The sequence below is a fragment of the Setaria viridis genome, chromosome 8, assembly GCF_005286985.2.
Source record: "Setaria viridis chromosome 8, Setaria_viridis_v4.0, whole genome shotgun sequence".
NCBI lineage: Eukaryota > Viridiplantae > Streptophyta > Magnoliopsida > Poales > Poaceae > Setaria > Setaria viridis.
This window is the reverse complement of record NC_048270.2, coordinates 13472556-13500074: the sequence shown is the minus strand read 5'-3', so window position 1 is coordinate 13500074 and position 27519 is coordinate 13472556. Positions and strand designations below refer to the sequence as shown.

General features: G+C 45.0%; 1 long non-coding RNA gene across 1 annotated transcript; it reads right to left on the bottom strand.

Moving 5' to 3' along the window:
• Positions 1-5186: 5186 nt before the first annotated feature.
• LOC117866562 (uncharacterized) lies at positions 5187-7491 on the bottom strand. Its single transcript, XR_011899085.1, has 2 exons — positions 7037-7491; positions 5187-6856 (listed from the first exon to the last, which is right to left on the bottom strand). It is a non-coding gene; the product is annotated as an uncharacterized lncRNA (long non-coding RNA).
• Between the last annotated feature and the right edge of the window lie 20028 nt (positions 7492-27519).

Sequence of the window (27519 nt, the reverse complement as noted above, 5' to 3'; positions counted from 1 at the left end):
TAAGGATCTACATAGTGCTTTTGGCAAACAAACCCCTCAGCCAAAGAGCCTTGCATGTCTAGAAGGGGTGGAGTAGCTTCCTCCTGTCGGTTAAGTCTTGTTGAGCTTAGTAGCTCAGCCTTGTTGTGGCTCTTCTTTTTCAGGTGAAGTTGCTGCTCCCGAGCCTTCTTCTGTTGGCACTTGGCCGCCCCAACTCCCTCCGGGTTGGACGGTTGAGTGGGATCCCTCCTCGGACGGCGAGGAGAGGGATCACTGACGTCCTAGCTAGCCTCACCAGGGATGTCCGACCCCGACGAAGTAGCTTCCGCTTGTTGTTTTACCTTCTGTTGTTTTCTTGGCACCTTATAAAACTTTGTTTTCGTTTTGTTGACGAACTAAATGGCCAAATCTGTTTAACTCAGTGGACTTGTTGTATTCTCTGGAACCGCTCACCTTCGTGTGAGTTTGCTAACTCGGTCCTGTTCAAGTGGTTAAATCGAATGAGATCCGACGGCACTTCGTGTTAATTTGGCTAAGGCATGGGTGTCGCGTGTTAGGCGACTTAACCATGTTTAATCAAGCTAATCCGAAGTGGATCCGCCACAGCTGGTACCAGAGAGAATTGGGTCATGCCTATTCATGTCCGATTAAGTGCACCCAGGTGCATATATCAGCGCACCTGGTTAAGATGTGGATGTATAATATGCGTAAATGGAGAAATCTCATTATTTTCACCATGACTTGCATCTCGGAAATACGATGGCACATTGGTCGAGGTAACCATCATGGAATAGAGGCTATGGGAGCCTAAGGGTGAATAGTAGGTTTATAATACTTTTTCTCTAAAATATGCGAAGTTTGATAAATGATCTATACTTGAATGTCGAGATGATCGATGATTAAATTTGCATTTCATTCCATTTATTATGCGCTTGCTGAGTACCTTGTAATAACCATTTCTATATATTAACCCTCCCCTTCAAAAAAAAGAAGACAACAGGCCACAGTCTTATGTGCAAGACAACCACTAGCTATGTGACCTAATAATTTTGTTACTTTATTTCTCTTAGATAATTTTAGTTGGCTCTTTTATGATGAAAAGTAATAAATAAATTAAAGGCCTAACTATTGTTTTGCTGCATCACTCTAATTTGGGTCATTATTTGGGAAAGTGTTGCTTTGTCCGTTAATTATCCTTAAATTGGCATTTTTACCTAGGTAATGAAAATACGGGTGTTACAATTTCCAACAAATCTGACGGTACAATGGACATCTGCAGCATTGTGACGCAGCAGGTAAATATCCTAGCAACCCTCATCTTTGGTGTATAGCAAGAAAATTCGTGAGGGCTGCAAAACCCGGGGACTGTTTCCCGTTATGACGTCGCATATCCTATCTGTGTTGGTCCATGCCCTTTCCATTTGGCCATTCTACAACGGCCAACTACTGATCAGGACTTGTACAGCGATTTATTTCTTTGGTCCCCTGCGCACAAAAACTGGACAATGAGGCCATATAATAGTCCAATCCAGGGTGCTTTCAGATATGCTCGTGATACCAAACCTTTCTGGTTGCCTGTATCACACGGCAGCAGCATTTGTATGCATATGTGTTCAGGCCCCAGTGTTTACTCAACGCACTTGCTCTTAATGCTGCACTGACGATGGAAGTGTCATAACAGTACCTCCATTTGGAAGGAGACAATTTTGAGGCAACGACGACGTTCTCCTAAACTACTGCACACCTAGCATGGGTAGTGTATATATGCCACTCAAGGTCTAGATCGAGCTGCATTGTAAAAAGCTACGCACATTTAAATAGTGCAAAACAATGGTTTTCCATTATCTTTTTCCAAATTCTTTGTTTTCCTATAAACCTTTGTCCTCCATTACTAAATATATGAGGTACATGACAAGATAATTAGTTCAAACTAATTATATAATTGTTAAATATTTAAGAACCGTGGTAGTATGTTGTTGTTTCAGGTGGACTTATTTTCTTGTTTTTTGCTCCTGGTGATCACTAATAATACAATGAAATTTAAAGATTTTTCATAAAATGGAGCAAGGGTTTGGTTGCACGATCAGTAATGATAACTATGAGGTCTGCAGCAACTTATTTTAACGGTACATTTGGTGAAATTTATGTAACATGTTGAACTAATTTCAGTGATATGGAAAAATTTATTCAATACTCTCCGCAGACCAAAATTTATGTCCATTTGTGTTTGTCATAGGTCAAACGTATAAAGTTTGACCGTGAATAGATAAAAATCCAAAAAGATTTGCACAACACAATGATGATGGTACTTGATTCATCATGAAAACTAATTGCATATATATCTTTTCATATTTGAAATAACATATTCACACGGCCATGAAAACTTCTTACTTTTGTGATCGGAGGGGGTGGGTTGGATAATGTTCCCTTGTACTTACTTGTGAAGTGAAAAACACTAATAAAAATATTTAATTGGTCGAATAAATTTCAAATATACATAACCACAGTTCGTGTACATGTTCGATTACAGGCACCAAGAATTACAGTGGAAAAGCTCCTCCTCTGACAATTATAGTTAAATAAGTTCCAAATGTTGTCGGAAAAAATCCAAATGAATTTCAAGGATGCTAATAAAAATTTCATGTAACTGATCACGAGCAAATGGTACCATAATTTCTGATGCCTCCAAGCATACGAAAAAGAGAGCCAACGATCGAGACCTGTATCCATTCGCACAACGGATACGCAGAATCATCCAACCTATGGTGCTTTCTCTTCCTTATACAGGTTGCCTTGCATCACACGGCAACACCATTTCGGGCATTATGCCTGATATGGAATGGTTGACAATTTATATTTTTCGTGGCGTCTGTCTCTGTGTGTCCTACTCCTACCTCATAACCATCCAAAAAGCTCAACGATTGGTGCTGCAGCGAGCCCGTGTAAAACAATCTTGCGGGCCTGCCGTGGACTGTGCCTGTGCCACTCGAGCGGCACAAGTGGACTGCGGACAGTAGCGAGCTCTTGCATCTCACGAGGGTAGTCATGTGGTTCCAGGTTTTCTGCTGTGTTTGGAACTAACTGATGAATGCCTGCAAGTTTTCCCCATCCTATGATATCCTCTGAAAGTTAAGTTATTCCTGTTTGTGGGAACCACTAATTTTATTTTATGAACTAATTTTTTCCACCAACAATGGTTTAATTTTTATCCAAAAGTGGGAAATGTGTGGCAGCGCGAATGGTTAATTGTAGCAACCAATACGGTATGGAGCAAATGTTTCAACAGTACTTTGTTAGACGTCAACTCAGTCTCTAGGAAGTGCTGGTATAGGCTAGGTAGGTGTTTAATTTATTCATGTGTTCGTAGCGATGAGTGTGCTTGTGTATATGTAAGTGTCCGAGAATTTCAAATTAGATGTAAATCTAAGGTTTATTTTAGGAGAGATTTACAATAATACCACCACATCAGTGCCACTTTCCATTTATACCACTTGTTGACAAGGTAATGACAAGCGGGGTCTAATCATGTGTGTCATTGAAACAAGCCCAAGGTGCATATGAAAAGTGGTATGTATGAAAAATATTAAAATTATCTTTAATGATGGTAATGTGAGTAATTTAGATATAGATTTAGGGTGCTATATTATGTTGTTGTTTTAAAATGGCAGATCTGGATAATTCACACAAAAAAATAGATCTAATGCTTATAATTTCAATGACAGTTAGAGACACCGAATTGGTATCCAAATATCTCGCAAGGGTTATCCTGCAAGAATGTCCAACAGCCTAGTGCAAGAGAAGGTGCGTGTTTGTCACAGCTTTCTCGCGGGGACGCGCACCCTGCATTCGTGGGCACGCCTTTCTTCACTGGGCGCACCGCCGTGCACGGCCACGCCCCCGCCGCCGGAGGTCCCAGGCTAGATGCCCTCCTTCCTCTGCAATGCTTTGCCCCGGCATCCCCTGTGGCCCGTTGTCCTGATCTTCGCCAGAGCCGCCTGCCCGAAGCTAGGTCCCCTCCGAGCTCTTGCGCGTTAGGCTCGGAGCCTCGGACCGCTCGACCATGGCGCCGCCGCTCTCTGCGAGCTCCCAGGCGTTCCAAGGCGGAGGAGTTCGAGGTCCTGCGAACCTTCGTCGCGTCCCAACGCGAACCCTGCTCCTCCCTTTGTTCTTCCCCATGTGCGCTGCCTGCGGCAATGCCGGCAAGGCCCTGAATCCCAGCGTGCCACTGGCCATGGCTGCCCAAGGGGACGCCGCCGGCCACACTCAGCACCAGCAAATGCCCCGCAGTCTCAATTTCTAAACAATGAGGATTCAATGCCACGATGGATCAGCTATTGCTTGTATGCACTTCGTACTTGCGGTCCCAAAATTGGGCAAACTCACGATCTAATTCAGGAGGGTGGCGAGCGGGGAAGGATGGGATGAGGAGCTAGCAGTGTGCGCCAGGGATGGGAGCTCGGGGCGGCGCGACGACTCAGGGAGCAGGCACGACACGGGAGGGGACGAGAGGAGAGAGAGTGAAGGAAGATAGAAATTAAGGGGTTCTTGCATGTTTTCGCCAACACACCGCCACGGTGGCATGACATGTCAGCGTTGGAAGCTCGCGTGGTATGTTTGGACTCGGGATGACCCCTTTTATAGTTTGGGGACCCAAAAATGCAATTTAGAAGTTTAGGGATATGATTGACACAGGAGCACAGTTATTGGGACCGGATCGGACCGGCGGTCCGACCAGTAAAAGACCGAACCAGAGCCTCGGGCGGTTCGGTCCGCCTAAAAGATCGGATAAGCAATCGAACCGGGATAAACCGGTTGAACCGGTGGTTTTAAGCAAGAAACCAGTATAAAACCGGACAAGAAACCGGTACAGACCGGAGAAAACCGAGCGCAAGGAGAAAAATCAGCGCGCAGGGAAGAAAATGAGAGGAAAAATGACGTGGATAGCAACCATCAGGCTGCAGCTGTGTTTGTAATTTTAGCTGATAAGTTATCATATTTGAACCGTGTTGAACCGGTGGTTCAACCGGTTGAACCAATCAAACCGCGAACCGAGAGCTTGACCGGTTCATTGTCCGATCCGGTCCTAATAACTATGCACACGAGGACTTGTGATTTTATTCTTAATTAAACATACTAAACTGATCTTTTTTCCACCAGCATATTTATTCTTCATACCTAGCCGTTTTGAATGTGAACCGATTCGGATATAGTAATTAAACATACGGTGTAAATTTAGATCGATTAGGATATGAATTTCAACCGTTCTGATGTGTTCGAAAGCGTGTTCTCTATCTTCTTGGAAGGTGTGCAGTCTGAATTGGATGAGGAAGTTGAAGCACTCCTCTTCCGCTCCAAGTTGAAAATGGATTACAATGGCAGACTGCAAGTATAAAACAGTGTAAGAACTAGAAACTCAAATTGAGCAATAAACTTAGCTCATCCTGTCTTTCATCTTCAGAGATCAAACTAAGATTATTCTGAGCACATTGAATTTTTAATTGTAAGAGCGTTCACTTCAACCAAGCAAACATTGCTTATAAAACTTTAAGGCATCTCATAGAAGGATAGTAAGCAGGACATATTAGAGAAAAGATTAGACCATTGCCAAGACAGTAATATGCTAGGGTCACTGCCGTCCCTCTCAGAGGAAACTCAACTAGGGCGAGGGATCGAGCCCTTTTATAGAACTACAAAGCATCTCACAGGCGGACAGTAAGCAGGACACACTATAGAAAATATTAGACCATAGCCAAGACAGTAATATGCTGGAAACCCATTCTTCGACAATTACTCCAATCACTAGTCTACTCCTTTTTACTTGATAAGCTAGGAGTGAACATATTCTTAAGATCTTGATAAACTAATAGTTTGAGAAGCCATGCCTCATAACAGTGAACTGATCACTAAGCAAGATAAGGACATGTTACATATAAGATTTTGAGGCCAGTCCCCTCCCATTTGCTACAGCTTATAAGCCAGCTGAAAAGCTAAAACGGCTGATTTATTGTGAGAGGAAAACACTGTTTGGTGGCTGATAAGCCTGCTGAATAAGCTGAAGCGAACATACCCATAAGTTACACTATGACCAACACAGTAAACATTAACATAGCATGCATTCAATTTGTGCAAGTTTATTGGCAGTTCAAATCAAACCTCACCAAACCAATCTGCAGCCACCTGCTGTTGCATCCAGATATCCTTAAACTGAAACAAAGTTTGAGAAAATAAAGGAGAAAATAAAACAAACATTTCAAAATTGCAAGAAGTCGTGGAGGTTTAAATTAGTAGTCCTGCCATATATTCACTGTCGAAACAAAGTTTGAGATCTGTGGTCTTAAATAGCCGATCTTTGAAGCAGACAAGAGCTTCAAGCAATCTTAAATGGTCTCCAAGAATCCTTCCGCCAAAACTGAAGGCTGATTCAGATGATACAGTTTATAGTTGACAGTACACCATACTTTCCAGATTTATTCTTCAACAAAGCTAAAACATCCAAACCTTCTATATCAGACTCCAACATCAGTTGATTCATCCTCTCCTGCAGATTAATGTGACAGCGCAAAATGCAAATGGCATCCACAATCGGCGCCATTTCAATTTTCAGAGCAACCCAGCACATAAAAAGACCAAGAACCGCACAGACTTTCCCCACTTCGAGTACTCTGCACTCTACAGACACTGAGACACTAATCAATGCCATTCGACAAATTCAGCAAAAATTCAGAGAAACCTTTAGCTGATACCTCCAAAAATCTAACAAATCAAGCACGCCCGCCAGTTAGCAGTTCTTGTCAGGCATGGCGAGCTTGCACCTGACCTTTTGGAATACGCCGGCCGGCGTCCCTGGCGGCGCGAGCTGCAGCTTGAGAGAACCAAGCTGATTTGGAAGGGGAGGAGATCAAGAACCAAGAAGGGTGTGAGATCGATCGGGAGGCCAGGCCATGAGGTCCGGGAAGGTGGTGCTGCAGCGGATCGAGAGGGCGACGCCGAGGTCGTGCTCGTCCTCTTCTCCCATGCCGGCCGCCGGAGAAGGGAAGCAAGAGAGGGCGACGCTTACCAGTGAGAAGGTGGCGGAGAGGGTCGCCGTCGGGGCTGTGCCGTGCCGCCACGCCGTCACCTCGCACTGCCACGCTGCAACCTCATGTCGCCACCTCATCGCCTCGTGCGCCGCCAGCTCCTCGCCTCGCATCCTTCGTCGCCAGGCACACATCCGGAGGGGAGGATACGGAGCTTCAAACAGGACCGTGGAGGGTGGGGAAAACTAAGCTGGTTCTGTTTCCATTCCGTGCCAGGCATAACCGACCAGTGATTCCGATGCAGGCCTGCCTTCGAAATGGGGCCGCTCCAATCCACCTCGAATTGGTCTTGGAACAAGACATTGTGAGGAAATCGAACGAGGCCTAAAGGCCTCAAGGTGACGCACTGCTTCCGCTAAGGCAAGACACATCCAGTTGCAGTACGCGGTCCAAAAGTGGGCATGACATCACGAGCAAGGCCGTAGTCAATGCCCTATCATCCGGTTGGCCCAAATAAGCATCCACTACTGAAAACGAGATATCGATCTTCCATAAGATTTTTTAGAATGAAGTGCCGGGCATAATTCCCGACCTTTCTAACCTCGGTTGTTAACACGTATACCTTTCATGGTACTAATGCTTCTCAATGCTTTAGTTCCAGTTTGTGTTACAAACCAGGACTAATAGTAACCTTAGTTCCGGTTGGTGTTACGAACTGAGACCAAAAGGTCCCTTAGGGGTGACTTCAAAAGCAAAGATCCCCTACTCAATTAAATGTGCTATAATGTGCTATGTAGGTGAGATGGTATGTAAGCTACGTGCCATGCAAGAGGTTGCGGGTTCGAATCTCACGCATCGCGCACGTGCATATTTCGCGTGTCTTGTGACTTGTGAATTCCCCAGAATTTAGTCCTGATTGGTACTAAGGCTTCGTTTGAATGTAGATATCGAAGGGCTTAGCATTGAATTGAGTTCAATACCAAATCGGAGTAGTATTGGAAATGTGTTACAAACAAAGGGATTGTTGGATGTGAATGACTTTGCTAGATGGAATTCAACTAGGTGGCAATTACTAATTTGTGTTTGGATGTGCATACCGCCCAATTTGGATTTAACCCATCTTCTTCTCCACCTCTCCACCACTACTCCGTGCGCAAGAGTGTCCCTGGGACTGAGCGGAGGGATGGATGGCCGGACCGAACATCAGAGGGAGCAGCACCAAAGGGTGCCTGACTTGTGGGTGGAACGGAGCGGTGCCGGACTTGGGGGTAGAGGGAGCGGCGTGCCGGCACCCGACTCGGTGGTGGAGGGGTGACTCCTGACTTGGTGGTGGAGGGGTGGCTTCCGACACAGCGACGGAGGGGCGCCGCAACAGAGGGATGCAAGGGCGGTGTTGTGGAGGAGGCCAGTGACGAAGGGAGCCATCGCCGCTGCCGGATTGAGAGAGGGGCGGGAGGAGGGCCGGAGCGGGAAGGGAACGAGAGAGAGACGGGGATGCAAGAGAGGCGACGGGGGATTGCCGATGAATACCTAGGAGGAACGGTCGGAATTATGTAAGCGGGTGCGGTAGTAGCTCCAATACCCCTTGGTATTGGACTGTATTCCAATGCCAATTCCCAGACCCATCCAAATAGATGCATTGGAGGCTCCCAATACCAATTCTAAATTCCAGTTGTTGATACAAGTTTTTGGCCAGAGTCAACAACCATGGATAAGGTTCTAACAGCCGATAGATGAGAGAGAAAGGGGCTTGCTGATAGCGCCACGTTGACCAAGACCGGCCACGTTGACCAGGACTCCAAAAGCCGATGGAAGACTAGACGGGCCTAGTCCTAAACGAAATCGACTCCACCAAATAAGGAAAAGCATGGAGATGTATCTAGGGTAGTTTTAATTAGTTGTAATAGTTCATGTCGCAATCGACTAGGACTTTAGCTTCCTCCAGGGTATAAAATAAACTCGTGAGCCTTGTAACAAAAATCAACAATCAATCAAATGTTTTAGATCTGGTTAGGCTATCCTTATCGGCTCCCTTATCCTGTTTAAGCGTTCACAGTTATCGGATCCCATCGGCTGGCTAGATCCTGCATACATCGCTCGCTTTGCTAATGCTAGATCCAATAGATCTTTACCCTGCCCCTCACACCGCTAGCCATCAGGCCCCTGACGTCAGCGTGCTACTGCTGAGAGCCGATGCTTCGGTCGGGTCTTATCCATATCTCACGGGAGTGCGATGACGTCATCAAGGCGATAGGGGCGTGTGTGAGGCCCTACTGCCGCGAACTCGTTTGATTAAGATGAACGGGTTGAAGTTGGTTCCCTCTCATCGTGTTGCCTTGTCTAAGTTCAATACACAGTCATTACATCAACCAAGCTTTGTTACCATAGTCAGCTTGTAATCGACAGGTAGGAGGCCTTTGGTGCTTGTGCCCTTGTCTTTTTTGTTGGTAGGTCGAGGTTAATGCCCTATCATTCATGTTACCTTGTATAAGTTCAATATACTTATTAAGATATTAATTGAGGTCTTTTCAATGTATGTAGCTTATGTATAGTCGCCATCGGCTGGTCCTTGTTGCTACGTTCTAATCTTTTAGGTTGGTAGGTTGATGCCGGTGCTCTCTCATTCGTGTTACCTTGTCTTACTTCAATATACTTATCAAGATATTTGATAGATCCATCAGCCCATCTGATTAGCGTGTGGTTAATGAGTATACCCCCTTTTATGGCTGTTGTGCTTTAGTGCTTTATCTTAGCCCATCTGCTGATATAGCCGATGGCATATGCCATTTAATGCTTTCTTTATTTACACCGCATGATTTACATTGATTTATCTCTCTATCACGATGTTTATTCCAAGAACGCCTACCCATGAGTTCGAAAAGCTTTGCAGCTGATTGTCTGAGGAATTTAATGTTTACATTGTCAATTTTCAGGTCAAATTGACTGGCATGCCTTGCACCACTCGTGAACCGATTTGGAGCCTGCACTGGAGTTAAGCAGATCTCACAAGTCCTCCATGTTGTTCAACGTAGAATCCTGAGGTTCAGATTTTGCATCAACATGCTCCTAGCACGCTTGGTGGGACAAACAATCAACACGTCATTAGTGCTCATCATTTCCTTGACTTTGATCAAATGGCCAGCAAAACTGCTAACGAGCAGCAAGGTGATCCTAAAGTTGCTCCCATGGCATTGTTGGGATACGAGGTAGGCTACACTAGCGCAATTCAAAAATTCTACCGCGTATAACCAGGAAGAACTACCGTATAAGGATCACGGGATTACCACTCGACGCACTTCTGGTGCGGAAGATGTAGATATGCGTCGATGCCGTGAAGACGATCACGTAGTCGTACGTAGTCAATCAACGTAGTCGTACGTAGTCGATCACGTCCAGCAGCTCCTCAGCAGCTCGTCCACGTGCAGCAAGATCGCCTCCGGTACCGCGGCTCGTCGTCGGCTCGTCGTGGCTCGTCGGCGGCTCGTCGGCGGCTCGTCCAAGTGCTGCAGGCGCAACACCTCCAAGGTATCCACACGTGCAGGGAGGAAGCGTCGCAAGCCGGACTGCTAGATCCGCGAGTTGCAACAGGCGAGGGCGTGGGAGGCGCGGCAGGTGTGTTTCGCCAAAAGGTGTAAACCCTAGGGCGCCCCCACCCCTCTATTTATAGAGGTTCCTGACAGGCCTCTGGATCCGAGGCCCATTAGTACTTCTAAACCTAATCCAACTCGGATCAGATCCGAATTGGGCTTCCAGCCCCTTAAGTGTGTGACCCTATGGGTTCGGATACGCATAGACATGGCCCGAGTACTCCTACTCGGCCCAATAGTCGGTAGCGGCCTCTAGCAAGACGTGCCAACTCCTATACGCACACGAAGATCTCATCTTGATTGACCATGTCTCATAGCATGCTTCTTGACAAACCCGAAAGCTACCTTTATAACTACCCTGTTACGGCGTAGCGTTTGATAGCCCCTAAGTAGGTCGATCCACATCTAGAATACATGCGACAATCTCAGGTCTAAGGACAAAGCGTATATGTTGTTTAAAGAGAGAACTACTTCTCGTGTTGGGTCAGTCCTAACACATGTCTCCACATGTGTCCACATTATTAGTTCAACATCTCCATGTCCATGACTTGTGAAACATAGTCATCAACTAATACATGTGCTAGTCTAATATTCATGTGTGTCCTTACAAGAACTCCGACTAGGGACAACTTTAGAATAACCATACAAGTAAAGAGTTTCACATACAATTCACATAATTGCAAATCAATTCAAGTAGCCTTTAATGGATATTCAATGAACACAATATAAAAATCATGGATACAAATGGAATATCATCATCTCTATGATTGCCTCTAGGGCATATCTCCAACAGTCTCCCACTTGCACTAGAGTCAATCTAGAAGGTACCTAATACCCATAGCTCTTACATGCGCATCATGCTTAGCCTGCGGGAGTGGTTTTGTCAACGGATCAGAAATGTTCAGATCCGTGTGTATTTTGCATATCTTGATCTCACCCCGGTTAACGAAGTCTCGAATGAGATGAAATCGCCGCATTACGTGTTTGTTCTTCTGGTGGTTCCTTGGCTCCTTTGCTTGCGCAATTGCCCCATTATTATCACAGTAGAGATTCAATGGGTTGGACGCATTCGGGAACACACCAAGCTCAATGAGGAAATTCCTTATCCAAACACCTTCCTTCGCGGCTTCCGAAGCCACGATGTACTCGGCTTCTGTCGTAGAATCGGCCACCGTCTCCTGCTTGGAACTCTTCCAACTAACAGCACCACCATTTAGCGTGAACACAAATCCTGATTGTGACTTTGAATAATCTCTGTCGGTTTGGAAACTAGCATCGGTGTAACCTGTTACAACGAGCTCCTCCTCACCTCCATAGACGAGGAACATATCTTTAGTCCTTCTCAAGTACTTAAGAATGTTTTTCACCGCTGTCCAGTGACTCTCACCTGGATCAGATTGGTGTCTGCTTGTCATACTTAGCGCATATGAAACATCTGGGCGAGTACTTATCATTGCATACATGATAGATCCTATAGCCGAGGCATATCGCACTCTACTCATGCGATCCCGCTCATCATCAGTCGAAGGACACTGAGTCTTGCTGAGATGTATGCCATGTGACATAGGCAAGAACCCTTTCTTTGCCTTTTCCATGCTGAACCGCTTTAACACTTTGTCAATGTAAGTATCTTGGCTTAAACCTATAAGCCTTCTCGATCTATCTCTATAGATCTTAATGCCCAGAATATATGCCGCTTCCCCTAAGTCCTTCATCGAAAAACTATTTTTCAGTGAAGTCTTTACGGACTCAAGCATAGGAATGTTATTTCCAATCAGTAATATATCATCCACATATAAGATTAGAAATACTACAGAGCTCCCACTAACCTTCTTGTAAACACAAGACTCTTCTTCGTTCTTGGTGAAGCCAAACCCTTTGACCACTTCATCAAAATGAATGTTCCAACTCCTAGATGCTTGCTTCAATCCATAAATGGATCTCTGAAGCTTGCATACCTTTCCAGCATTTTTCGGATCGACAAAACCCTCGGGCTCTATCATATACACGTCCTCAGCTAGGTTTCCATTCAGGAAAGCTGTCTTGACATCCATCTGCTATATCTCATAGTCGAAATATGCAGCTATAGCTAGAATAATCCGAATGGACTTAAGCATCACTACGGGCGAGAAGGTCTCGTCGTAGTCAACTCCTTGAACTTGTCGAAAACCTTTTGCGACAAGTCGTGCTTTATAGATGTGAACATTTCCATCCATGTCCTTTTTCTTCTTATAGATCCACTTGCACTCTATGGCTTTAACACCATCAGGCGGGTCAACCAAGTTCCAAACTTGATTGTCTCCCATGGACTCTATTTCGGATTGCATGGCACTCTGCTATTTTTCGGAGTCTGGGTCCATCATTGCTTCTGCATATGTCGCAGGCTCATCATTGTCCAACAATAATATTTCCCGCATTTCGCGGAGCCTTGCCGACCTTCGTGGTTGTGGCGGTGCTTCTCTTGCCATGGGTATCTCAACTTGTTCTGCTACGTTAGCATCACTCATTGATTCTTGCCCGATCGGCTCATCTTGAACTTCTTCAAGATGCACTGTCTTTCCACTCTTTTCTCCTTTGAGAAACTCTTTCTCTAGGAAAATCCCGTTCCGAGCGACAAACACTTTGCCTTCTGATCGGTTGTAGAAATAATATCCCAAAGTTTCCTTTGGATATCCCACGAAAATGCACTTATCCGACTTGGGTGTGATCTTGTCCGACTGAAGTCGCTTGACAAACACTTCACATCCCCAAATCTTTAGAAAAGACAAACTAGGAACCTTTCCAGTCCACATCTCATATGGTGTCTTAACTACGGATTTAGATGGTACCCTATTAAGTGTGAAAGCTGCTGTTTCTAGAGCGTATTCCCAAAATGACAACGGTAGGTCCGACTGGCTCATCATTGATCGAACCATGTCTAACAAAGTTCGATTACGTCGCTCGGACACACCGTTTCTCTGAGGTGTTCCAGGCGGCGTTAGTTGTGGAACAATTCTGCAACTCTTTAGATGATTGCTAAACTCGTGGCTCAAATACTCGCCTCCACGATCAGATCGTAAGGCCTTAATTTTCTTGCCACGCTGATTTTCAACTTCATTCTGAAATTCCTTGAACTTTTCAAAGGTTTCAGACTTGTGCCTCATCAAGTAGACATAGCCATATCTACTAAAATCATCAGTGAAAGTTATGAAGTATTGGAATCCTCCTCTAGCCGTCGTGCTCATTGGTCCGCATACATCACTATGTACGAGTTGCAACAAGTCTACTGCTCTCTCAGGAAATCCTGTGAAAGGCGTCTTGGTCATCTTGCCTAGCAAGCAAGCCTCACATGTCTCGTATGATTCAAAATCAAACGAAGTTAGAAGTCCATCAGAATGGAGCTTCTTCATGCGCTTATCACTTATATGACCCAAACGACAATGCCACAAGTAGGTAGGACTCAAATCATTAGGCCGAGGCCTTTTAGCACTTACATTACAGACAGGTGAACCATCAAGATTTAAAACAAATAATCCATTCACAATGGGTGCAAAAGCCATAAACATATTATTCTTAGAGATCACACAACCATTGTTTTCACTCGCAAATGAATAACCATCCTTCATCAAGCATGAAGGAGACAAAATGTTTCGACTTAAACTAGGAACAAAATAACAATTATTCAACTCCATAATAAATCCTGACGGGAGGTGGAATTGCATCGTCCCGACGGTCAAAGCAGCAACTCTTGCATTATTGCCCACGCGGAAATCAACTTCTCCTCTTTCCACGCTTCTACTTCTTATCATTCCCTGCATCGAATTGCAAATATGAGCAACCGATCCGGTATCAAATACCCAAGAATTAATAATTGTATCAGCGAGAAATATGTTGTCTATAACATTAACAACAAGCGTACCTGAGGTAGAAGTACTCTTACTTCCGCCATTCTTCAAGGAAGCTAGGTACTGCTTGCAGTTTCTCTTCCAGTGACCAAGTTCATGACAGTAAAAGCACTCTTTGTCTGGAGCAGGTCCAGGTCCAGCTTTAACCTTGGGCGGTGGGTTTGGCTTGGACGTTCCAGCCTTGCCCTTCTTCTTCCAAAAATTGCCCTTCTTCTTAAAGCTAGGCTTGTTCTGTATCGCCATCACATGGCTGGTACTAGCGCTTTTCTTGATGTCAGCCTCTGCTGTTTTAAGCATGCCATACAGCTCATTCAGACCCTTCTCCGTCCCATGCATATGGTAGTTCGAGATGAAGTTCCCATAGCTAGGCGGAAGAGACGAAAGAATGAAATCAGTGGCCAACTCTTGGCCCAGTGGGAAGCCTAGCTTCTCCAACCGTTGAGTGTAACCAACCATCTTGATTACGTGTGGTCCTACTGCTGCGCCTTCTGCTAGCTTGCTCTCAACAAAGGCCTTAGACACATTGAACCTTTCAGTCCTGGCCTGTGTTTGGAACATGTCTCTAAGCGCCACGATCATATCGTGCGCCTCATGGTTTGTTTCGAACTGCATCTGCAGCTCGGGTTCCATGCAAGCAAGCATAAGGCAGCTTACTTCGAGGTTAGCATCACATGCTTTCTTGTAAGCATTCTTAGCAGCAGCGGGTGCATCATCAGCAGGTTCTTCTAGTAGTGGGTTGTCTAGAACATCTTCCTTTTTCTCAGCCCTGAGAACAATTCTCAGGTTGCGGATCCAATTCGAGTAATTTGTTCCATTCAACTTGTCCTTCTCAAGGACCGAACGCAAAGCAAACGGTGTAGTGCTGCTAGGTGCCATTTAATCTACAACAAAGTAATGCAAAATACACTAAGACAAACGTATCCATGATAGAGCAAATCATATTAAACTATTTTAACAGAATCTACTCCCACTAAAATCAATATCCCTCTATTGAAACTTAGTGATTCAGGATCCACAACTAACAAGTCCACTAGTGAGCTTTAGCATCACCGCTAGCAAACAAGGTAGATCGGTAAGCAACTTTTGCTAATCATATCACATATGACTCCTGTTGTTGGGTGACATCCCCATGTCTCGGCGCCCAAGCGTTATGCCCCAAGGTCCTTAACCATTAAGATAATCTTGTTAAGCAAACCAACCCTTATGCGTGTAAGTGTCCGACACAAACCCGTCTAGTCAAGGAAAACTAGTGGCACCCTAATTTCATAGACCCACCACTAATTGTACAAGACATGGGACGGTGCAAGTTTTAGTTGGGAGGTCATACTAACTTAAACTTTGTGAGGGATCGTTCTACTTCTAACATCACAGCATGCAGAAAGTAAAACATAAACAGAATAGCATTCACACAGGTGTGACACAGTATGGCCCGTTTTCATATGGTGATCTCCATCTTCATAGAACCTGTTCACCATGGTGATCTCCATCTCCATATTCCATGTGCGCCATCCTCCTGGTGATGAGTCCTCCAAGAACTAGAGCATGCTATTACGCCTAATAGCTAGTAAATAATCTAGTAATGAAGATTACATAGTTGCTTGGGTCATCACAGATTGGTACGCAGACCATTAAATACAATAAGGTGACAACACATATGGCTCCTGCCGTGTTGCCGTACGCGCGACACGCAGGTCACGAATGAGTTACACACATGCATCACATACACAAGGGGGGCCATACTGATCACAAGATACACACATACATCCTGCAGAACAGAGTTAGGCGTCCTAACGTTCCAAACTTGGGAGACCCAAAACTCCATCTTCCAAGCCGAATTTGGGAAATCTAATTTCGCCGAAAACGGCAGAGCCGTTGAATTTCATGTGTAACTTGTTCTGTAGATCAATTTTCATATAAAAATCGCTCCAATCCGAGATCGTACCGAAAAGTTACGGCTGATTTACCGAAGCATACGCATACGGCAAAATTCCGACCCCGGCAGTACATCCCATCTACTATTGCACATCTAATGTGCCTGGCGTATAAGCTTGGATCTCGATTCGACCAATCATATTGATCTTCGCTCACTGCAACTGGATTTACGTGTATCACTTAACTCCGATGGCGGAAACCGACCGGTAGGAGTATGTCGTTACACTACCATTGCAGCAAGGGCACGAAACCAGGACATAGATCAAAGAGAAAACTCGCATATCTCCATATGCACACATCCCGAATCCAAAACTAAGCAGCTATGGCTCTGATACCACTGTTGGGATACGAGGTAGGCTACACTAGCGCAATTCAAAAATTCTACCGCGTATAACCAGGAAGAACTGCCGTATAAGGATCACGGGATTACCACTCGACGCACTTCTGGTGCGGAAGATGTAGATAAGCGTCGATGCCGTGAAGACGATCACGTAGTCGTACGTAGTCGATAAACGTAGTCGTACGTAGTCGATCACGTCCAGCAGCTCCTCAGCAGCTCGTCCACGTGCAGCAAGATCGCCTCCGGTACCGCGGCTCGTCGTCGGCTCGTCGTGGCTCGTCGGCGGCTCGTCCAAGTGCTGCAGGCGCAACACCTCCAAGGTATCCACACGTGCAGGGAGGAAGCGTCGCAAGCCGGACTGCTAGATCCGCGAGTTGCAACAGGCGAGGGCGTGGGAGGCGCGGCAGGTGTGTTTCGCCAAAAGGTGTAAACCCTAGGGCGCCCCCACCCCTCTATTTATAGAGGTTCCTGACGGGGCCTCTGGATCCGAGGCCCATTAGTACTTCTAAACCTAATCCAACTCGGATCAGATCCGAATTGGGCTTCCAGCCCCTTAAGTGTGTGACCCTATGGGTTCGGATACGCATAGACATGGCCCGAGTACTCCTACTCGGCCCAATAGTCGGTAGCGGCCTCTAGCAAGACGTGCCAACTCCTATACTCACACGAAGATCATATCAGACGAACCATCACAACATAATATACATGCTATTCCCTTTGCCTCACGATATTTGGTCTAGCTTCAAGCCGACCGCTCTTTCTCGATCCTGTGATTCGGAATCCCTTTGTAGGTTAACTCTTAACCGTACGTAGCATGGCCATGCATTTTCGGATCCGATCACTCGAGGGGCCCAGAGATATCACTCTCAATCAGAGAGGGGCAAATCCCATCTTGATTGACCATGTCTCATAGCATGCTTCTTGACAAACCCGAAAACTACCTTTATAACTATCCTGTTACGGCGTAGCGTTTGATAGCCCCTAAGTAGGTCGATCCACATCTAGAATACATGCGACAATCTCAGGTCTAAGGACAAAGCGTATATGTTGTTTTAAAGAGAGAACTACTTCTCGTGTTGGGTCAGTCCTAACACATGTCTCCACATGTGTCCACATTATTAGTTCAACATCTCCATGTCCATGATTTGTGAAACATAGTCATCAACTAATACATGTGCTAGTCTAATATTCATGTGTGTCCTCACATGAACTCCGACTAGGGACAACTTTATAATAACCATACAAGTAAAGAGTTTCACATACAATTCACATAATTGCAAATCAATTCAAGTAGCCTTTAATGGATATTCAATGAACACAATATACAAATCATGGATACAAATGGAATATCATCATCTCTATGATTGCCTCTAGGGCATACCTCCAACAGGCATTTACCCAGCAACTGAGGTCACCTTGGATCATCTGGATGAGTTGCAAAGAAAAGAAGTTGAAGATGCTAGGGATAGATACTTAGCAGCATGTTTGCAAACATTCAGCTTAAACCGTAACAAGGCTCATAGGAAGCAACCTCTGCTAGTGTCAATGCCGCCACCCATCGGTGACAATGTGATAATTTAAGATGAGGACGAAGAGCTACAATCCAAAGTCAACTTGATGATCCACAATGCTTTGATCAGTCCCCATGGCGTATTGGCAAATGAAATTCAAAGGATGATCATACAGGTTGTGGAACATTATGTTAAGAAACACTCTTGGAAGGGGTATGTGGCTAACACGTCTGGCTATGGAGATGGTTTAGGTACATCTTCTGGACAGCTGACAGAGCAGCCAAAAGAAGGCCCAACTACTAGTCAGCCGGCTTATCAAAAGTCAGGATCAATTCCTCTAAAGACTTCAAGTGCACAGCTAGGGCAAGCGGATTTTACGTCTGACGGAAATCAGATATATGATACTCATCAAGCCATGGATGGATTTGCGCTGCCTTCTCCGCACTCACAGCATGGCAATGCACAAGGAAGTGAAGATTGGGCTGCAAAGATTATTGATGTCATGAGGAACCAGTTTGGTTTGAAGCCCAAGAGCAATCCTATACATACGGGACACCATATCCTTCCTGGTTTGATCAAGTGGCAATGCCACATCGGTACCATGTTCCTGATTTCGCCAAATTCTCTGGTGAAGATAATATGTCTACAAGGGAGCATGTGAGCCGATTCCTGTTCCAATGTGGAGAAGCAGCTGCTATGGACCCGCTGAAAGTGCGGATGTTTCCGTTGTCATTGACAAGGCCTGCCTTTACATAGTTTTCAAAATTGGCACCCAACTCCATCAACAATTGGGAAGATTTGGAAATATTATTCCATAGGCATTATTATATAGAAACCTAGGAGATGAAGTTGATGGATCTGATGACAATGAAGCAAAGAAACGGGGAAATAGTGGCCGCTTTTGTCCAAAGGTTTCGAGACATGCACAATAGGTGCTACAACATATACCTAACTGATGGACAACTGGTTGAATTGGCTTACTTAGGACTACCGGATTGCACTAAAGAAAAGTTTGTCCTAAAGATTTTGAAAGCTTAACACATCTAGTGCATAAAGTGTCGGTTCATGAGAGCCGATTCTAGAGCAAACGCAGGGGCAAATATGGGGTCTCTCACTTCAACACCTATGATTCATCTGATGAATACTCTGATGCAGACAGAGAGATTGGTGTAGCAGAGTGGGTTAGAAGTAAGAAACCAGTCTCATGTCCATGGATTAAAACCAATACAAAGACATACAACTTTGATATCGCTAAAGCCAATAAGATCTTTGACCTGCTGTTACAGGAAGGTCAAATCAAGTTGCCTCCAGGTTACAAGATCTCGTCGGCTGAAGAGCTCAAGAAGAGGAAGTATTGCAAGTTTCACAATTCCGTTACACATCACACTAATGATTGTAAGACTTTTTGTCAACAGATTTAGATGGCTGTAGAACAGGGAAGGCTTAAAGTTGAAAACAACAAGAAGTCGATGAAGGTTGATAAGCATCCATTCCCAACGGTTAACATGGTGGAGCTTGCACCGATTGATAAGAAAGGTGAATCAAGACTCTGGTCAATCTTGCTCACATCAAAAATGGCAAAGGAATCTGGTGCAGTGGATCCACATGTACAAGTATCGGCTGAGGAGTTTGAGAAGAAAGTAAGCTGGGCCGATGAAGTTGAGGAAGCTGAAACCAGCCGATCTGCTAGGAAACCTAAGGTGACCTCCAAGATGCTGATCAACAAGTACCAGTGCAGACGTAATGTTGAAGAAGCTAGGACAGATGATGATCACAGCAGATTTGAATCATACTAGAATTGTCCTTTCTTCCAATATTACTGGAATCAGAAGCTAAGGTTACCATTAGTCGTTAACTGCCCTAGTGCAGCTCGCAATATCAGGAGTATTGGGATTCTAGGAGGCAATGCCGATCGGTGTATGAGAGATTGGAGTATCAGACACCTATACACCATCGTGCAGCCGAAGCATCCGATGAAGTAAAGGAGGTGCAATCTGTGCATGATAGGTTGAGCTACCCTGCAAGGTGCGGATCTGTTGTTATTGATGAATCACAGGGAGCACCCAATGAATATCAAGAGAAGCTAACTCCTGGAGAATGGTGCTGTCCAAAAGGCTTGACCAAGACTCAAAGAAGGAGGGTTCAACACTTGCGCTACAAGGAACAACACTAGGAGTGGCAAGCTGTCACACCTGGTTTAAAAACCAAACCAAGTGCTACATATATGTATGTCAGAATCTAGTTTCATACATATAGTGATATTATAAGTGAATAATAGCAACAGGGTTCAACGCCTGCGCTACAAGGAACAGTACCAGGAGTGGCGCGCTGTCACACACGGTTTAAAAACAAAACCAAGTGCTACATATATGTATGCCATGATCTAGTTTCATACATATAGTGACATTATAAGTGAATAACAGCAATAGTATCAAAAAAGAAATAAAGAGAGACTATCAGAGATATACGCTTAATCCTGAAAAGGAGGCTCCAAACTTCACAGGCAATCAACTGGGGGTTGCGTACGCCTAGAACTCAGCACCATCTTCAACAAACTTGATAGCAACTTCTTCTTCTGAGCAACATTGGTTACAACAAGTGTGAGCACACGTCGTACTCAGCAAGTGTGGAGAATATATGAATGACAAGCTTAAACAAGGAAAGACTGACTAGTTGACTGCATTAAGCACTTTTAGTTGGTCAAATTTTAGTAGCACCTGATTACTAAGGTATAAGTATATACCAACCCACAATTAAGCATAGACATAAAGATACGCCATAAGCATATGGCAAAAGCATAACCATAAACCATGATTTAAGTCCATCTTCAAGTTCAATTATCCTGTCAGGGTCCAGGCCACTCTTGACCATGAACACGGCTGATATATCTGTTTTACAATCTGTAGAGGTTGTACACATTCAACACAAGTCGTGTAAAGGTTCAAAAGAACTTTAAACCCAACCATGTTGTGCTGATCAGGAACTCATCACACTATCGAGGTGTGACTACATAGGGACGCTACAAGGCCTTTACGAAGATTCCCTAGTAAGTGGTAACCCGCTAAGGTTTCGGTGTCTGACGTGCATAAACCTCCTAATGGGTATAGTGTCTTAGCAAAGTCCCACTTCCTAAGAGGTCTGAGCTATACAACGACTCAGTCCCCCCTCTTGCCCATTCTGTAAGATTACTTCAAACTAGAGTCTCTAATTAATTAGCTAAGATCAGAGTCCATCAGTTCTTGTGGTTGCACTGTTTTCCTAGGTGGTCGATTAATATTCCAATTAAGCATGGTGATCTTGTTATGTATTAATGAAGGTATAGCGTAAATAAAACAAGTTTAATCATCATTGGTTCATTAACACCACCATAACCCAAGTCTAGCAGCTAGGTATAGCTATCCAAAAGAAAGATAAACCCAGGTTGACAAGGATTGATCATAAAAACTAGGCAAACCTTAATAGGACCCATCAATATTAAATGCATAGTAATGCAAAAGTGATTAAATATAGTTATTGGGACAAAAGCACAAGGACACACTTGCCTTCTTTAAATAATGTTGCTGCTCACAATGTTTTCAACTTCATGCTCTTCAAAGCTCTTGGACAATGTACATTCTACTCGCATCAATTATCCAAGACAAACATCCAGAGCACGCACACACAAGCAAACAAATAAATTAAATTAAAAATAGTACACCAATCATCATAAATAGTATTGAAAAGCAATACAAAACTAATCTACACGTTAAGACGAACGCGTGAGCGAAAGAATCACTCAAAACGGAGTTAAAACGCGAAAGATATAGCTTAAACAAGATCTAGGGACTTGCTGGCGAGGTTTAGAAACTTCCATGGGCATAACTACGAGAAACCGAGCGCATGAACCTAATTTTGTTTGTAAACTTGTGCTTTAGTGCTTTATCTTAGCCCGTCAGCTTAAATAGTCGATGGCATATGCCATTTAATGCTTTCTTTATTTACACCGCATGATTTACATTGATTTATCTTTTTGTCGCGGTGTTTATTCCAAGAATGTCTACCCATGAGTTCGAAAGGCTTTGCAGCCGATCAGCTTAGGAATTTAATGTTTACCTTGTCAATTTTTAGGTCAAATTGACTGGCACGCCTTGTACCACTCACAAGTCGATTTGGAGCCTGCATTGGAGTTAAGCAGATCTCCTAGGTCCTTCGTGTTGTTCAACGCAGAAGCCCGAGGCTCAAATTTTACGTCAACACCAGTCTTCAATATCTACATCCAAATAGGACCTAAAGGATGTCTTTAGTCTTAGGTGAGGTACCCAGGACTAAAGGCCGGGACTTTTAGTTTCGGATCCAATAACTGAGATTAAACGGAGGTTTGGATCAGGGACCAATGAAGGTATTTATTTTTGTTCCCACCAAATTAAAAGTGTGGGAGGAGAACTAGATCCTGGTATTTTTGATACAGTCCAATCCAACATGCTTGGCCCCCGCCCGCGGCACTTATAGGGTTGGGACGTATGCTCCAAAATTTTTATCTTGCATAAATAATTGGTTTTATTTGATTCTTATAGAAAAGAACATGAAGTCCGTGGCTGACGGGCTTGGTCCTTCCCGCACAATTTTTAGGGCGGGATTGAACAGAGACGAACATAGGCTTAAAACAAATTTCAAACGAGCACCTATATTTTTTTATTTTTTTTGACTAAAATAGAACGTAAAGCCCAAACCTGGCCTGGACCACTTGTAGGACCGGGCATGGACAAAGAAACACATTCGCGTAAGCGGACGAGGAATGCGCGGACGGCGTAGGACACGGGTACACTGGCCGCTATAGATTTTTGACGGTAAAAAAAGTAGTGGGAAAGATCAGTCATTTTCTAGTTATGGTAAACGATTTGTACTTAGGACCGGATGGACAAATAAATTTCTGCAAAAAAGGATAAAGTGCTAGCCGCTTTGGCCGGTTGCTTTTGCTCCTTTCCACGTTTCTGACAAAAGCAGTCCCAGGCTACCACAAGCCCGCAACGGCTCCTAGCTTTATAATGATAACCATGCTCGCTCCTCCGTTATATGGATTGATCCACCGACTGACGTGTAGACAATTACGCTGCGAGCAGTGGCTTGCATAATTGATCAGCACAGCGCATCGTCCTGTCTCTTCCTTTCCAGAACAGAGAATTATATACGCACCCACGCCCTTCACCATTAGAGCCAAACAGTCAAGCCGCCGGCCCCACGGGCCGACGAGGCCAATGTCCTCGCTGTCCACGATGCTGATATGATCCGGGCTGAATGCTCCGATGTCTTTTTTCCTCCAAAAGATTCGTTTTCCACTGCTCTGTTTCTACGTCCTTTCCGTTCGCCATAGTGCAATCCACCAAGACATGGAGCAAGCTGCGGTCAACCAGTGTCCTGGCTGTGGCAGAGCATGGAGCTCGCAACAGCGGCTCTGGGCAGCCTCCTCCGCAAGAGCGATGAGTGCAAGCTGCAGAAGGGGTTGAGGAGGGACTAAGGGTTGTTACAAGCCGAGATGGAGAGCAGAGCATGCATCCTGTGTTAGTTTGAGGGGTAGGGGTAGCACTCCAGGTCGTCCGTTCCAACCGTGATTAGGCATTGAAAGCAAGGTTTTAAATACTATAGTCCGCTATAGCTATTCGAAGGCAAGGCACAGCCTGCTATAGCCTGCGTAATCTCATTTAGCTCACTATTAGCTGTATTAGAAACCAATCGTTTAACCCTCTTAGCCCGCTATTTAGAACTACAATGTAAATTAGTATTATTTCTACCATGATTAGATTTGGGACCCGTCGGCGCCTTAACAGACTCTGCCTTGTCAAAACTAACTGGGAATACATACAATTCGTTTTCTCATTATCTGTTGAGATTCTTCCATGAGTGTTTCAGCATCATGTCTCCTAAGCATCCATTACCTTCCCGTGCCATTAGACAACTTACCATATTTTCTTATTGTAAAATGAAAGAAGCAGTACAATCTGGAATTTGCATTCTGATGTAGCACCAAATATTTTTCTCCAATGAGGAATAATGCATGCATCCTGAGTTAGTAGAGGAAGATTAAAAGTAGGAACAAGTCGTTGGCTTCAGCGACAGTATTAGCAACGGTAGACAAATGAGCCACCTGTTTCTCCCAAGCAAGCCCGGAGAAGTCTCTACTTTGCAATATCTTTTTATTAGAAACTAAGTCTTGTGAGCTCTGAGAGGCCCAGCTGGATCAGGTACGAGCACGACATCCTGGTATTTCACACAAGAAACACCCATCCATCTCATCTACACATCCCTCTTGAACACGGAAAATCACTTTCCCACTTGAACACACACACACCTTTATTTCTCCATAAAAACCATTGTAATAACGATTGAAGTTGAGTAACAAGCTCCTAAGCGCTCTAGCAGTGGTTATCATCTAAACAGAGCAAGTCATATTTAGAGATAAACATGAGACAACAAGGAATATTCATAACAATCAAGGGGTGGCTATCCAACCATGTCCTACAATAAAATAATATGCATTTTATAAAACAGGCCAATAGGTTATGTTTGAAAAACTAGGTATTAAGTATGCATCAAAGGGTGAGATTGGACTTGCCGTCTTCAAAGCCTTCCGGGAGTTCCAGCTCGTGCTGTTTGTCCTCGGGCTCGAGCTCGCGGTCAAACTTCTCCTCGGGTAAACTGCGATCTACGGCACACACAAACGGACACACAAATAAATAAAAGAAAATCGGTTTTCAACCGTTGAGCTCCGAACAGAAAATGCGAACGGAAAATAGGTAGGAAGAATATTTTTGAGAAATTTAGATATGGATCAGCGGAAGTATTCTGGACGCTGACGTGGTGAAATTTGGGATTAATTGGAGGAAGTTTGGCGCATGAAATGACGAGTTAAACATGGATTAGGGGCTTAAAAAGGAGGTTTAGGACTGATTTGCGATAAACCAGGGACCAATTTGTAAATATTCTGGAGGTGGAGGGGCTTATCCGCGAAAAGGGTTATGAGAGTAGTGGAAGGACCTATGTGCAATTTGGGAAAACTTGGGGGTCAAATCGGGAATATAGGAAATCTTATCTCCTTCTCCAGGAACTTGGAGAGGGAGAGAGAGATGGGGGGTTGGCCGGCGGCGAGCCAAGGGCTGGGGGCGGCGGAGGAAAGGGAGGGGGCTCCATTTTGCCCATTACCGTGCGAACTTGGAGGTGGAGGAGGGGCGGCCGGTAATGGCTAGGAGGCGGCGGCGCACGGGCGGCGGCGACGAGCTGTGGTGGTGGTGTGGTGGCAAGGGAGGCCGGGCGGGCGGCCCTTTTATAGGCCGGCGGTGGGGTGGGGGTCCAGGCAGGAGGTGGTGCCGGCGGTATGGGGCGGAGGCGGGGTCCGGCAGGCGCGGCGGGGCTCGGGGTGGCGTGCAGCTCGAGGGCCGGCGGGCGGCGGTGGCCGGCACGGCACCGGTGGCATGGCCGGGCCGGAGGCGGGGCTCGGGTGGGGGTAGGGGCCGGCGGCGGTGCGCTGTGTGCGCGGGGGCGGGCGGGGCGGGGCCGGGCGGGACCGGCATCGGGGCGGCGGCACGGGGCTCGGGGCGGGCGCGGCCCGAGGCGGCCAGGCGGCGTGGCACCAGGATAGGTGGCGCCGGGATGAGTTAAGGCCCGGGTAGGTGCGCGCCAAGAGGAAGAAAGGAGGAGGAAAGAGAAGTAGGAAGGAGGAAGAAGAAACAAGAAAAAGAAAGGAAGATGGAAAAAAGAAAAAGGGAGGGAAAAAGAGAAAGGAAAGGGGGAGACCGGCGGCATTCACGGCACGCGGTCGGAGCATGCGCGCGGTGTCTGACGACGGCATGCGGCGAGAAATACGGGCACAGATAAAATGATGGATGTCGGCTTGGGTGCCGGGATGGCGAAATCGCTGGGAAGATTTTAGATTTCCGGGAGCTCAGCGGTAAAAAGATTTTAAAAGCTATTTTTAACGGGTGATTTTAGGTTGGTGATTTTGCGGATGTTACAGGTCTAGGCTGCTCTTGACCGTGAACACGGCTAATATATCTGTTTTACAATCTGCAGAGATTGTACATATTCACCACAAGTCGTGTAAAAGTTCAAAAGAACTTTAAACCCAACCATGTTGTGCTGATCAGGAACTCATCACACTACCGAGGTGTGACTGCATAGGGATGTTACGTGGCCTTTACAAAGATTCCCTAGTAAGTGGTAACCCGCTAAGGTTTCGGTGTCTGGCATGCATAAACCTCCTAATGGGTACAGTGTCTTAGCAAAGCCCCACTTCCCAAGAGGACCGAGCTATACAACGACTCAGTCCCCCCTCTTGCCCATTTTGTAAGATTACTTCAAACTAGAGTCTCTAATTAATTAGCTAAGATCAGAGTCCATCAGTTCTTGTGGCTGCACTGTTTTCCTAGGTGGTCGATTAATGTTCCAATTAAGCATGGTGATCTTGTTATGTATTAATGAAAGGTATAGCGTAAATAAAACAAGTTTAATCATCATTGATTCATTAACACCACCATAACCCAAGTATAGCAGCTAAGTATAGCTACCCAACAGAAAGATAAATCCAGGTTAACAAGGATTGATCATAAAAACTAGGCAAACCTTAATAGGACCCATCAATATTAAATGCAGAGCAATGTAAAAGTGATTAAATATAGTTATTAGGACAAAAGCACAAGAACGCACTTGCCTTCTTTAAGTAATGTTGCTGCTCACAATGTCTTCAACTTCATGCTCTTCAAAGCTCTTGGACAACGTACATTCTACTGGCATCAATTATCCAAGACAAACATCCAGAGCACGCACACACAAGCAAACAAATAAATTAAATTAAAAATAGTACACCAATCGTCATAAATAGTATTGAAAAGCATTACAAAATTGATCTACACGTTAAGACGAATGCGTGAGCGAAAGAATCACTCAAAACGGAGTTAAAACGCGAAAGATATAGCTTAAACAAGATCTAAGGACTTGCTGGCGAAGTTTAGAAACTTCCATGGGCATAACTACGAGAAACCGAGGGCATGAACCTAATTTTGTTTGCAAACTTGTGCTTTAGTTCTTTATCTTAGCCTGTCGGCTTAAATAGCCGATGGCATATGCCATTTAATGCTTTCTTTATTTACACCACATGTTTAGCCCCCGCCCGCGGCACTTATAGGGTTGGGCTTGAACAGAGGAACGTATGCTCCAAAATTTTTGTCTTACATAAATAATTGGTTTTATTTGATTCTTATAGAAAAGAACATGAAGTCCGTGGCTGACGGGCTTGGTCCT